Here is a 13,422-nt window from a genome sequence, read left to right as displayed (position 1 = left end):
GCCGCCCAGCCCCAAAATCCAATCCAGGGAAACCTGCCCAGGCTGGGACTCTAGTGGGATGCGCCCCCCCCCCCCCCCCCCCGAATCCCATCTAGGGTGTGATTGTGCATGTGTATTGTTACTCTTCTATCATTTTGTAACTCTATAAAAATATGTACCCAACTTTGTTATTTTCTTAATGAAGATTAGTGAGCGATTCATCTTTTCTTCGTTCGTATTCATGTGAGTGATTGCTCCGAGGGAACGTTTCTTCTCCCTCATCCTTCTGAACATCGCCGGCCAGTCGGGAACGCTTTTCTCCCTTCCGGCCGTCGACCGCACCTTCCACCCGCCTGCACGAGCTGCCTCAGAGAGACACACCTCTCTCTCCTCTGTTACTCGGCCTGCAACGTGTCCCTGTTCCACCGGACATGCCTCTCCCCTGCTCGCTCCTTGCTGTCGCGCCTGCAGCATATCCCCCACTGCTTTCGGACACTCACGCCCCGGCATCACGCCCAGCGTGCATGCCTCTGCCGTGTCCCCTGCCCTGTGACACATGCCCATCATTTTCCCATTGCCTCCAGTGTGTCCGCCTGACCGGCATGTCCCCCTGCAACATGTCTGCCTGCACTGTGACCACCTTGCCGGACACGCCTTCCTTGCTGCTGCCTGCTGCTGCCTGCTGCTGCGGCATACCAGCCCGCTGCAGCATACTGGCCTGCCGCCCCGTCCACTCCCTGCTCTCCTGCAGCCCGCACGCATGTTCCCCTGAGTCGCGTCCTGTTCAGCGTACCGGGTTCACAGGATTGATTTCCTGGGGAGTTTGGATCCTGACATCAATCAAAGTCAAAATTGAATATATCTAGGAAAACTTTCCCTTGGTAATAAAGGCTATTCGGTATCTGTAGAATGAGCTAGATGCATATTATTGTGCTGGCATATGTAAGAATGAACCAGATGTGGAATGTGAGCAATCAGTGATGCTTTTTCAGTAAGAGATTATCATAATAAGTTTTACTCTTGGCTATTTCAAGCGCAAGCTAATGGCCTCATAATAATCAGAGAATAGAGAAGGTTGAGGATTCCTGCTGCTCAACACCACATGCCGGCTTGAGAATATATGAATACCCATAATGATGGACAGGTGGAAGTTGAAGATAAACATGTCCAAAACTGTTCTCTTCAAGTCAGTTTAAAGAACTCCCTACTTATAGCATACAACAAGTCCCCTGGTGTACAGTGTCAAAGGCTTTCTACATGCAACTTAAGAGGAAATTTTATTCTTCCATATAGAAGATTGTTTACCCTCATGAGTCACCACATAACCGTCTTTTTTTTTACTGGTCTGATGTTCTGGCTAATCCTCATGAGTCACCACATAACCATTTTTTTTATTGGTCTGATGTTTTGTCCATTATGTTATGTTTTCTGTTTCTTCAGAATTAGCTTATGGGTATTTTGCAAGTATCTTTGCAAGTTGTACTAGCTGCAAATTTTCTAGGATTATAAATAAACTATTTTGGCATAATTAATGAAATTAATTATCATTAGCTATTATTATCGAATTATTTTTTAATAATATTCCAGTATTTATTAAAGTTACTGGATGATTGGATCTTGAATATGTAGCAGTTATAAGTTAAAACTTTTATCTAGGAGATTTCAGGGGAAATCCAAGTATCGAGGGAACTACTAAATTATTATTTTATTTAACTAAGATCTAAATATCATATTCTTGACTAATGGCAAAACCGTAATTTATGAACATATTTAAAGGCCTAATTTATGTTATTTGAGAATGCTAAGAAAACAAAAGTGATTTCATTAAAATCAGAGTTCGTGCAAACTCAAAGCATGCCCAACAACACCAAGGGAAAAATCATAAATTTTAAAGTCTATTTTATGATTTTCAAACACGTAGTTGGATTCATATCGAAATTTCAGGAACGGTCTTGATTTTGTTTAAAACTAAGTTGATATGAGTTTGGAGCACGCCCGACAAATCTCGGGGGCATTGTAGTAATTTCAAAAAATTCTAGGAACCGTTGGGACCTGAGGGTCATAGTCGTTCGAACCCCTGTTGACCAGTAGCCAACCCCTCGTAGACATAGATGTTAGTTTTATTTTTATAACATGACATTTTTCGTAAAGTCTTTGGGGTTTTTAGAAAATATATAAATAAATATATAAGGACCTAGTTCCCCTAACTAGACTAAGATCTAGTTAGAGAAACTAGATCCAAAACGATTGGATTCTGATTGGATCGAATCAGGATCCAACCCAAACCCATATCATTCACACTCCCAAAGACCCACCGTTTTGGCCCATTGAAACTCAAAACCAAACACGTACTCCCCATGTTTTTGCATGCCTCTCTCCATTTGTCTTCGTAAAACCCTCCACTTGTTTAAAAAAAAACATCACTTGTTAACATTCCCTTTACATTTGTCACTCTCCTTAAACTCCTCATCTTATAAATACCATGCCCCCCTTTTTACAAATTCATCTCTTCCCCTTTATTCCCATCCTCTCTTTCTCTTAAGTTCTCTCGAACCTCTCTCATTTACGTGTTCCAATTCCACTCAACTTTGTCGCCTCCATCGACGAACTTGCACGTGTTTTCGTGGTGAGATAGAATTCAAGGCATCCACTATGTCTCGCCCATGTTAGAATTATCACTAAGAGCGTGATCTACACCGCACATTTTGGAGGAAAATTCCCCCTGGTATTTTGGGGATTTTCTGCTTCTCTTAGGTTATCTGCACACATTCCAAGGTAGGGTCTATTCCTACCAAATGCTCATAAAATTATAATGTTTGACTTTATCATCGGTTGTTTTATTTGATTAATGTACCGATATGATCATTTTACAAGAAAATGAATCTTTTATAAATATTTGATGAGGAAAATAGATATTTTCAAGAAAATAAATATATTACGAGGGAAATGGATATCTTTCAAAGGAATGGATATTTTACAAATAGTTTACAAGGAAATAAATATTTGACGAAGAAAAGGTTATCGTGATATTCCTGTATATGTGATATTACGAGGAAATATGTTTGTATGCAATGATTTATGCTTCACATATCTTCGTATGTATTAGTTTACACAAAAATGATGGTTCACATGTATCATTCTGTGCTCGCATGCAATAGTTTACGTAAGAACAAACTTCACATGCATTATTTTGTGCTCGCATGCAATAGTTTACGTTAGATCAAGCTTTGCATGTATTATTCTATGCTTGCATGTATATCTGTAATTGTTATATCTTGATAATAGAGCTTGGGTTTTGCGAACCCCTACAGGCGATGAGTTATTCCGTCATAGAATAATATTTTATATGAAATAAACACGTGCGGCCCTGAAGAGGCCAAGGAACCTTTTTTTGGTGCCCTAAGAGCACAGTAGCGTATGCCGGCCATTATATTGTAAGACGTCAAGACACGCTTGTACATTCTGAGCATGGCTTATGATGGCCATTGTACTATAAGACGTCAAGACACGCTTGTACATTCTAAGCATGACTTATGACTACCATTGTACTGCAATACGCCAAGACACACTTGTACATTCTAAGCATGGCTTATGACGGCCATTGTACTGTAAGACGTCAAGAAATGCTTGTACATTTTGAGTATGACTTATGACTGCCATTGTATTATAAGTCGCCAAGACACGTTTATACATTCTGAGTATGGCTTATGGCTGCCATTGTACTGTAAGACATCAAGACACATACATTCTGAGTATGGCTTGTGACTATCATTGTACTATAAGATGTCAAGACACGCTTGTACATTTTGAGTATGGCTTATGAATGCCATTGTACTGTAAGACGTTAAGATACACTTGTACATTTTGAGTATGGCTTATGACTGCCATTGTACTATAAGACGTCAAAATACGCTTGTACATTTGGGTATGGCTTATGACCGCCATTATACTGTAAGACGTCAAGACACGCTTGTATATTCTAAGTATGGCTTCTGGCTAACATTGTATTGTAAGATGTCAAGACACGCTTATACATTTTGACCTACCAAGTATAAGACACATAAAATAATGATCCATGTAATAAGGATAACCCTTCTGACCCATTCTATTCTGATATCTACCTTAGAGAAGGTAGATGGTACAACCTCGAGTGATTTTGCTCTGATTTTTTGGAGCGAGGCATCCCAGTGATCTTTACTCACTCGTAGGACTTCGGAGGCTGAGGTTATCCACCTTTCCTAGGTGATAGATCCCCAACTACTACAGTAGTCCAGGATGCATCCTATTTTTGTTTTGCCTTAGCGGAGACTTCTCTCAATCACTGATCGTCCGCTTTGGGCCAAATCAGTCAGGCACCCGGATTAAAAATACCTGAGAATAATATACCCTCAGATGCTTCGGTTGTATACAATGTTTTGCCACCCATGTACCAGGGTGGATAAATATCGAAACAAGGGCCTCTGAATCACACAGTTTGAGATGGAAACATGCCCTTATATTATGAAACAATTAAGTTTGTTCCTTTCTATATTTTGGTCTTACCTTTCTATAGAATAATTCTAGTCCTAGCTATGGATGAACTGTGCCATTTAAGTTGCATAATCATACTTTCTCAATGATCATGATAAAATCATGTTTTAACCAGAGTTATCGAAAGCGCGCTTCCCCGAAGCGCGTTTCGGAAGCGCGAAACGTCACGCTTCCGAAACGCGCAAGGAAGCACTTTCCTTTTTGGGGAAGCATGCTTCCTTTTTATGGGAAGCGCACTTCCCCCTCGCTTCTCTCTTTTTCATTTTTTATTTATTATTTTTTTCTCTTTTTTCACTCCCCCTCGCTTCCTAGGTTGCTTTCGGTTCGCTTCCAAGACAATTCGTGATTCGCTTCTAAATCGTCCCACGCTTCCCGCTTCCTAAAATTTTGAAAGTGCCTCGCTTCCCTCTCCTGTTTCCCGTATCACTTCTCGCTCCCGCTTCCTCCACAGGCAACCATGGTTTTAACTGAATATCTGTTGATGAACTGTGACGTTTGAATGGTATGTATTGTGATAGCTGAATTTCTGTATCAACATTTTGGAATCATGTTTCCTTTCGTTGATACCTGCATATTTGTTGATTATCTGAAATGTATAATCTAAATTCACTATTTGTGAACACCGTGTTGTAAATGTCAAATATTATGCTTTTACTTGGAATTGGTATAAAACTCTACCAGGCTTTCACAAGTTTGACCCTTTCTTTGGGCAGATGATTGCAGGTGAAGAATGACGATATAGCTACTGGGCGGATGTAAGATGTTGCGGCATTGTCGACGAGCCAATCATTTTTCTTTCTCAGGCACTGAATTTGGATAAATTGTATTACTCAGTTTTAAAACGAATAAAACGAATAAAGTTATCTGCTTTCAAACTCAGTATAATCGTTTTGAGTAAAATATAACATGTATGAGGTTATGAAGCCAAAGGTTAATAAGAAAAAGGCTTCCATTGATGATTTTAATAAAGACAAAAAAAAGTTTTACATTTTCACTTTTTTTCAAGGGTTGAAAATCTCGGAGTGTTACACAAGTACCCTTTGATGATTGACGAAACCACTGTCTTTTCATGTTCTATTTTCTTTTTGGCAAAAACTCTTTAAAGATCTTCCTTAATTGATTTTGGCCTAGAATCTCAAATTATTGAGATGGTGAATTCCTGTCCTCTCCTCCCTTTAATGCTGTGGTCTTTTATTCTAGTTCACATATACTTTAAGGTGGCACATGTCTAGTTTCTCTCAGATTTCTCATCGAAAGTGCATGTATAATTCATTTATTCAGATAAATCTTTAGTTCATCTATTTAAGGAAGATTGTTACCCTTCTTCCTGGGCTGGATTACTTGTATGAGTAAGCAAGGTTTAATAAATGGCTTTAGTCATGATTAAAATGCTTCTGAAAGAACCAATGTTGGGCAAAAGCAAACTGATGTCCAAGTTTGCATCCTTTTTACACATGAAAGAAGCCAACAAAGCGAATGTGATTTGTGTGTACTGTTGGCAATTAGCGTATAGGGGTACAAGCTGTAATCATGGTTGCTATGTTAAAAAAATTTAATGCGTGCTAATGAATGGCCGTGCATGCTTTCACATCCATGGCCTGGTTAATAGTTCTTGATAGGTTATTTGATTCTTAAGAGTCTACATATTATGGAAATTGCTTTTTTATTACTAGTAGCTCATTCAAGTAGATTCATGTAGACAAGAATCTATTTTGGTACCTATAGTTCATACCTGTATCTGACCTGTTATCTGGCTAAGCCAGGCACGCATGTGGTGTTGCTAAAAATGGGATTTTACTTGATGGGTTCAAGTTTAGTTGCTACCAGATCCATTAGAGCCATGACTCAATCTACTGGTTTTTTTGCCTCCTTTTGGATTAGACTGTATACATGAGTTAAATACCAAGACATTATGTGGGTTGGGCCTTGATCTGGGTCGATCAATACTTAAGCTTAAACCAAGTCCAAGTGATGAAGATACCACCAGCCTATTTGATTGGGTCTTGATGGGATTGACTGAGGTCCAACTACAATGAGGTACATGTACTTTTTCCTAGTCTCAAGTAGTGCTCAAGGGTGGCGCGCATTAGGTCTAGATTGGTTGTGCATAAGGATCATAGTTGACTTTAAAACCATGTCTAGGTTGAGTGTCTGCCCAACATTGATATAAGTTATTGAAATTGATACACTTATTGGCATACGTACCAGAGAAAGGCTGGTTTGGGGCTTAGGTGTGGAGGGGAATTCCTATGAGCAAAACCCATATGAAGGTAAAACCAGAGAGTCTATCAATATAAAGTCTTCGCTCATTTGGCTCTTTGGTTTTACAGAATGATAAATTGTCTTCCAAAGGACTGGTATTTTTGGAATGCAGGCCACAACAAATCCTTTGCTACCAAAATTTTGTCCTTCATACAGGTGTATGGATGTGCAGTTTTTTTGTGTAGATTTATGATGTAGGATGGAATATGGACATGTTTATGAAGTTTTCTATTGCTGGCAGTATATAAGGGAACATGGAATGTCAGAAGAAAAAGAGTATCTGTGTGACATAGATATAGATCCCGAGAACCTTATTTATTTAATGATTCCTAGAAGAATAATATCTGTTAAACCTTCAGGCCTATGGATGTTGCCGCGACTGCTATTCTACACATGAAATGTCTATTTTTAGGTCAACTGAACATTTGATTTTTTGTTTGCCTTTATGCAGTTGGTTCCAAGGTGGCATGAGCACTGGACTTCAAATAAGATCTATGATGGTGACGTGATTGTCCTTCAGGGCCAGGAGAAAATATTACTTTCCAAATCAAAGGAGTCATCAGACATCAATCAACAGTACACAAAGCTGACTTTCACTCCTACGCAGGCTGATCGTTTTGTTTTGGCTTTTCGTAATTGGTTAAGACGTCATGGAAATGGCCAACCTGAGTGGTATAACTCAGTTGTCCAACAACCACTTCCTTCAACGATATTATCCAAGCGTCAGGTGCAACAAACATCCACTTCAGTTTTTTATTTTTATTGTTTTTTGGTTAGGCCAAGTGAAAGCCCCCATCAATGACTGCATGTTGGCCGCCATCGGTTGCCAAAAAAAGCCCTTAATGTCTCTCCTGTCCACTGGGGATTGTACTTAGCTTTGAGGAAGCCCCATGCATCTCAACCATGGCCATCCCATGTCAGGTGACAAACTATGGTCGCACCTAGCCAGGAAGGCGGAGCTCTTGTGGGCATGCATCCACTTATGTGAATCATCAATGACTCGAATACTAAATACCATTCATGCAAAGTGCTTTCTCTATAAATATATATGCATATACACTTAGTATAATTGGACGACACATATGCATAGATTTGGATGTCTTACAGTGGACAAAAATTTTGCTTGCAGATGCTGGATAGGTATGAACAATATACACTTAAATGCTCCTCATGCAAGGGTGCATACAATGCCTTCCAAGCACTCCAGAAAGTGTTGATTGGCGTGACTGTCATCTTGGCTGCAACTGCTGGCATCCCTTCTGAGATGCAGTTGAGAATTCTTACTGCTGGTGCTGCAGTCGCGAGTGGGGCGTTTGCTTATGTTTTGAACCACTTGGAAAGGAATTTTGTGTTTGTTGACTATGTTCATGCAGAGATCGATTAGTTGGGGCTCCTAATTGGTGCTTATCAAGTTTCTTGGGGTCTTCGAAGTTCAGAACGAAAAATATTTGGTTATCCCAAGTGTATATTTGCACATGTACATATTGGTGGGCTATTACTGTGTCTGTAACAACCTTTCCTTGTTTTAATATAGCAGGCAACGTTGTTCTTGGTGCATTTCTGCTGCATGAGGTAGGATCTAGCATGTCGCTATGGAGGTTTCATTTAGAAAGGCTAAACTTTGATATGGTTTCTTCCGGTGCTAGAAAAATGGTTCATATATAGATTCATTCTGGATTCTGGCCACATTTAGTTTGGATTTTGGCGTGAACTGGAGTCAATGCTCGCAGGGTAAAATTCCACAAGTACCCGTCTCCAGGAAAATAGTTCATAGTTTTTCGTTTGGCTTAGGTCTTGTGGCAAAGAATGTGCACTTCAGGTATTGAACTGTCAACCTCCAACTTGAAGACATTTAAACCACCCCATCTAGTCAGTCGTGTCGACCCTTTGTGAGCGAATCCCATTAGAAGTTAGGCTTATAAGTTATAACTTCAAGAAAAGAGGCCTCTCCTTTACAAATTTTTTTATACAGACCAAGTTTTTTGACAATTGTCAAACAAGAGACCTATCATTACTTTCAACCGCTTAATCAGCGTTGCATGTTCTAAAAATAATAAAAACGTCCTTCATCCTTTCAATGTTCCATCATGTGTTTAAAGGGGCAATTGTGTTTTCATTAATGGTAAAATCAAAACTTTACAAAACCTCAAAATTTTCCCACTGTTTTGTTCGTGGGAGGTTAACCCAAGGTCCCTATTTGATACTTTTTGAGAAACATTGGGACTGGACTTGGGATTTAAGAAAGGTTGGCACCTGACATGGAATACCAATCCAAAGGTATAATATCGTGTTTTTCTATAATATTAAATTCTAAAACTTCATAAAAAATTTCTGAGTATTTTATAAAGTCGATAGAAATCTTTGATTTTAGTTAGTCAGTTGAGTCTGGGCTTGGCCCTGGGTCCATTAACAAAACCTAAACGAGCCAATTAAGATTTGGTAAAAAAATTTATTTTTAACCTTTAAAATTGAGCAAAGTTTGAGTTAAATTTAGGCAAAATTCAAAGGCGAAGTTTAGGTAATATATCATTAGATGCGTCTCAAAATTTTAAAAATATTAATATTTTGTTTTCCTAAATTTGAGCTACAGTTGGCTCGAAAATCACATTTTTTTAAAAATGACCTGCCTCGATGTGATCGGTTCTGGATTGAATTGGATTGGAATCCAATCCATTTGACCCAAGTTAATATGGATTTGGACCCAGTCTAAGATCCATATTAATTGAAATCTGGTCCAGTTTGAGATTCATATGGATATTAAGTATGGATTTGGATCTTGGATCTTGACCCAGATCTAAAATCCAAATCTAACCAATTTAAAGTTTTAAATTCAATATAAAGATTAAATTAAGTTAAAATCCATGTTACAAAGACTCCCAGAGGGGTGAGATACCCTCTGAAACTTTATAAAATTTTATTATTTAATAATTAATTAATTAATTATAAAAAAGTAATTAATTCAAAAAAATTATTTTTGGTATGGCAGAGTTCTACATTTGTGAAACTCTACCTAATATGTAGGGATTCTAGAAGAGCCCGCATGTAGTAAAAAAGTAAGAATAATAAAGTAATAATTTGTTAAAAAGTGGAAAAGATGTTAGAGATAGAGTTCTATACTGATAGAAATTTATCTCTAAGCCAAATAGATGAGAAACTCGAGAAGGGATGTCACCCTCTCTCTAGAAGACCAAAAAAAATTTATAAAATTATAAAAGGGTCTAACTCGCCCCTCTCTCTAGATTTCATTTTCTAGAGAGAGAGGCAGAGAGAGAAGGAAGAAGGGAAAAAAAGAAAAAAAAAGCGAGGAAAAGGGAAAAAAGAAGGAAGAAGAAGGAGAGGATCTCCTTCCGTTCAGATCATCCGACGTATACTTTCAGTTCTTTTTGTCTGACGTATACTTCTGGTTCTTTTTCATCCCCAATCAAAGATACGGATTTCTCTCTAAGTCTTTACGGGAAAGAATGAGTAAAAATCTCATTTGTATAAGGGTTTGAGGAAGAAGGGAAATCTAGTTGCAAAAGAACATAAATAATGTTGATTTTATCAGATTTATGTATTTGTATATATGTAAATTGATTTCCCTACGTGCTCAAATCTGAAAATATATGTAAAGATATTTTCAGAATTGTCTATACCCATGGTTTTAATTTTTTTATTATGAAAAAAAAGTATATAATGAAAGAAGCATGTAAATAGATTTCTTTTTGGTGCCTCGGTTATGTAGATGGGTATGATATATGTCATTAGCGGGTATATATATATATATATGTGTGTGTGTGTGTGTGTGTGTGTGGATTTATTTTATGAAGGACGATTTCCTCTTTGTATCAAAATCTTATTTTTCTCTTTGTATACCTTTCAATTATTTTCCTGTATATGCATAGCAAGAGTACAAAATGAAGTTATGTACATGTTCTTATGTTCGGATCTGCCACACGTACATGTGGACAAATCAGGATAGATCTGTTCGATAGTACCGATGGACAAATCTAGAAAGATCTGTCTGAATATACATATGGACAGATCTGTCGATATTCACATGTGTGCATATTAGGTCCAGATCTGTTGATTTTTAATCTTTATCAGATTGTGCTTAAAGATGCCATCAAAATATTTTTTTTCTTTATATGTTGAAAATCGTTAGTTGTTGACAGATTGGGGTTTTGATTTTCTATTAAAATGAATATACAGTTTTTAGATGTTTATCATGTGTCATTTTCATTAAGGAAACATGTTCAGATTTAAATGTATATGCAGTTTCTGTTTAAGGAAGCATGTTCGGAGTTAATATATATGCAATTTTTAAATTTTATCATATAGTTTTTTATGTTCAGATATGTCAAGCATTACATGTAAAACCCATGAATTTTAAAGAATTTTCAATGAAATAAAAATATGTGTTTACGTGAGATAATATGGTTTATGAGATATTCAATGTGATTTTGAGGCTTGCGGGCCAGTCGAGCGAACCCAATAACGAATACTGGAAAGGGTACTTGGATCCGGACTTTGACGAGATCCGATGATCTGACCCGGTTCACGAGGCCAAGTAAGGAAACCTGATGGTTTTGAGATGATAGCGTGAGATCCGAAGCACATTTAAAGTAAGCGAGTGCAAGTTTAAAACCAACGGGTGAAAAATCCACTTGAAAATGGAAGAAATCCATCAACAAAGAAAAACGTCCCAATATGACATAAAAAGAATATTTTTGCAAAAGTAAACACCAAGTGATGGTATGGTGTAGTGGTATGGCATATGGTTGTTTGGAGTCACAACCCAAGTTCAAAACTCACGGTGCGCCCACGTAAAAGTGAAAAACATTATTTTTTTTATGAAATCCGGAACGAAACTGAAAGGGTTAAATACAATCTAATTCACAAACTTTGCAACGAAAAACAATGTAGCATAACTGGTGGGGCTCGTTACCCCTTAGGTTGAAAACCCAAGTTCAAAACCCCTTGTGCACAAATTATTTTTTTTCACAAGAAAGTGATAATTTCTACCTTGGTGAAAAGGGTAAAAATGTGGGATTAAGTTAAGCCTAAATTTTTGGCTTTTTCATCTAACTCTACCAAGGATTGAGGAGAATCCCATGTGACATGAAAGAGGGGTACCCATAAAGCAAATAGTGAGGGAAGTTAGAGGAAATCATGCCAAAGAGACACTACAAAAAAACAGTTGATTAGCGACGGAATTTAGCGACGGCGTTATATCGTCGCTACTTAGCGACGGATTAACGAGAGAAATGAATCCGTCGCTATAATTGGAGAATTTTACGAAACTAGCGAGAGATTATATTCCCTCGCAAAATCCGTCGCTAAGTAGTGACGGATTTTGCGAGAGAATATTTTGTCGCAATAAATACGGCAGTTCGCGACGGAATTGCGACAGATAAAATTCTGTCGCGAAATAGCGACGGCCTAGGCGACGGAATATTTTCTGTCGCCTTTTTCGTTTTTTGAATTACGATGGCTTAGCGACGGAATTAATCCGTCGCGAAATGTCGCATTACCCCTAATCTCAGCCCTCTTTTTCCTTTCTTCTTTCGCTGCTCCTGCCTGACGCCCTCTCCCTCCTGCGGCCCTCTTCCTTCGGCCGCCCTATCCATCCCGTCGACCTCTCTGCCGGCCCCCACCGTTCGCCGGAAGTCGATTTCCGTCAACCTTTCGCCGCCGCCGCCTGGAGGAAGCGCAGGTATTTCTGGGCCCCACCGTTAAATGGATTGGGGGTCGACCCCCTGCGTTTTCCGGCAGGGGGTCGACTCCGCCAGGCGGTCGACCCCCTGCCGTGTCCGGCCGGGGGTCAACCCCGGCAGGGGGTCAACCCCTTGTCATGTTCGGCAGGGGGTCGACCCCGGTAGAGGGTCGACCCCGGCAGGCGCTCGACCCCGTCAGGGGGTCGACCCCGGCAAGGAAAAGCCCTTTCCCATTGCACCCTCTCCTTCGTTGCGCTCGAGTTCAACCCTCACACCTCTCCATCCGCAGCCTCCTGAGCCTCTCCCATGTCCGTCGGAGCCTCATCGGAGTCACCTACATGTGCCTCCAATCGCCAGAGCCACCTCAACTCATCTTCCACAAGAGCTGAGCCCCGTTGAATGCTTAGCGGGGCCCCTCCACACCTCATTTTCCAAACGGCGCTGCCCATTAGGTCTAATAATAAAAATATAATTAAAAAAAGTAAAGTTCTAATGTTAAGTGCATTTTCAGCATCAAGAAAGTTTGATTTCACATTTATAAAAACAAATTTTTCATTTTTGAGAAGTGTCATTATAAGGTTTTATAAGCATAAAAAAAGTTGTTTGAAACAAGCTTCTTACCTTCCTCATGGCAATTTTTGCCATCCCTAGTATTCATCGGTTCTTTGTAAAGGTTTTTTTCTCCATTACAATGGGGAGGTCATCCGAATGACTTCTAACTGGTTCAAGTCATGAGCAGTGATGTGTTGTTAATGGATAGAACCTAGAAGTAACCAGCGTGGTGAAACTCGAGCAGTACTATAGTTAGGTGTGAGCACTAGAGGTGGATGAGATAGGAGATTTGGTTCCTATGCTAGGCTAAGTTGGCTTAGCTAGGCTAGAGGTATTAGGTCTAGTGCAGATAATTCAATAGTGTAGTTATGTCTAGATCTCATACTTCATATACTGGAATACT

At 39.1% G+C, this 13,422-nt stretch overlaps 1 pseudogene across 1 annotated transcript in view; it reads left to right on the top strand.

Moving 5' to 3' along the window:
* LOC149822470 (pheophorbide a oxygenase, chloroplastic-like) overlaps positions 1-8,184 on the top strand; it is a 37,275-nt pseudogene extending 29,091 nt beyond the window's left edge. Inside the window, exons 6-7 of the transcript XR_016425805.1 lie at positions 7,223-7,498; positions 7,901-8,184. The product of XR_016425805.1 is annotated as a pheophorbide a oxygenase, chloroplastic-like (transcript). The remainder of the gene's footprint in view (positions 1-7,222; positions 7,499-7,900) is intronic.
* The last annotated feature ends 5,238 nt before the right edge of the window (positions 8,185-13,422 follow it).

Source organism: Nuphar pumila, chromosome 11, assembly GCF_984573655.1.
Source record: "Nuphar pumila chromosome 11, dmNupPumi1.hap1.1, whole genome shotgun sequence".
NCBI classification, from domain to species: Eukaryota; Viridiplantae; Streptophyta; class Magnoliopsida; order Nymphaeales; family Nymphaeaceae; genus Nuphar; species Nuphar pumila.
This window is presented reverse-complemented; position numbering and strand designations above follow the sequence as displayed.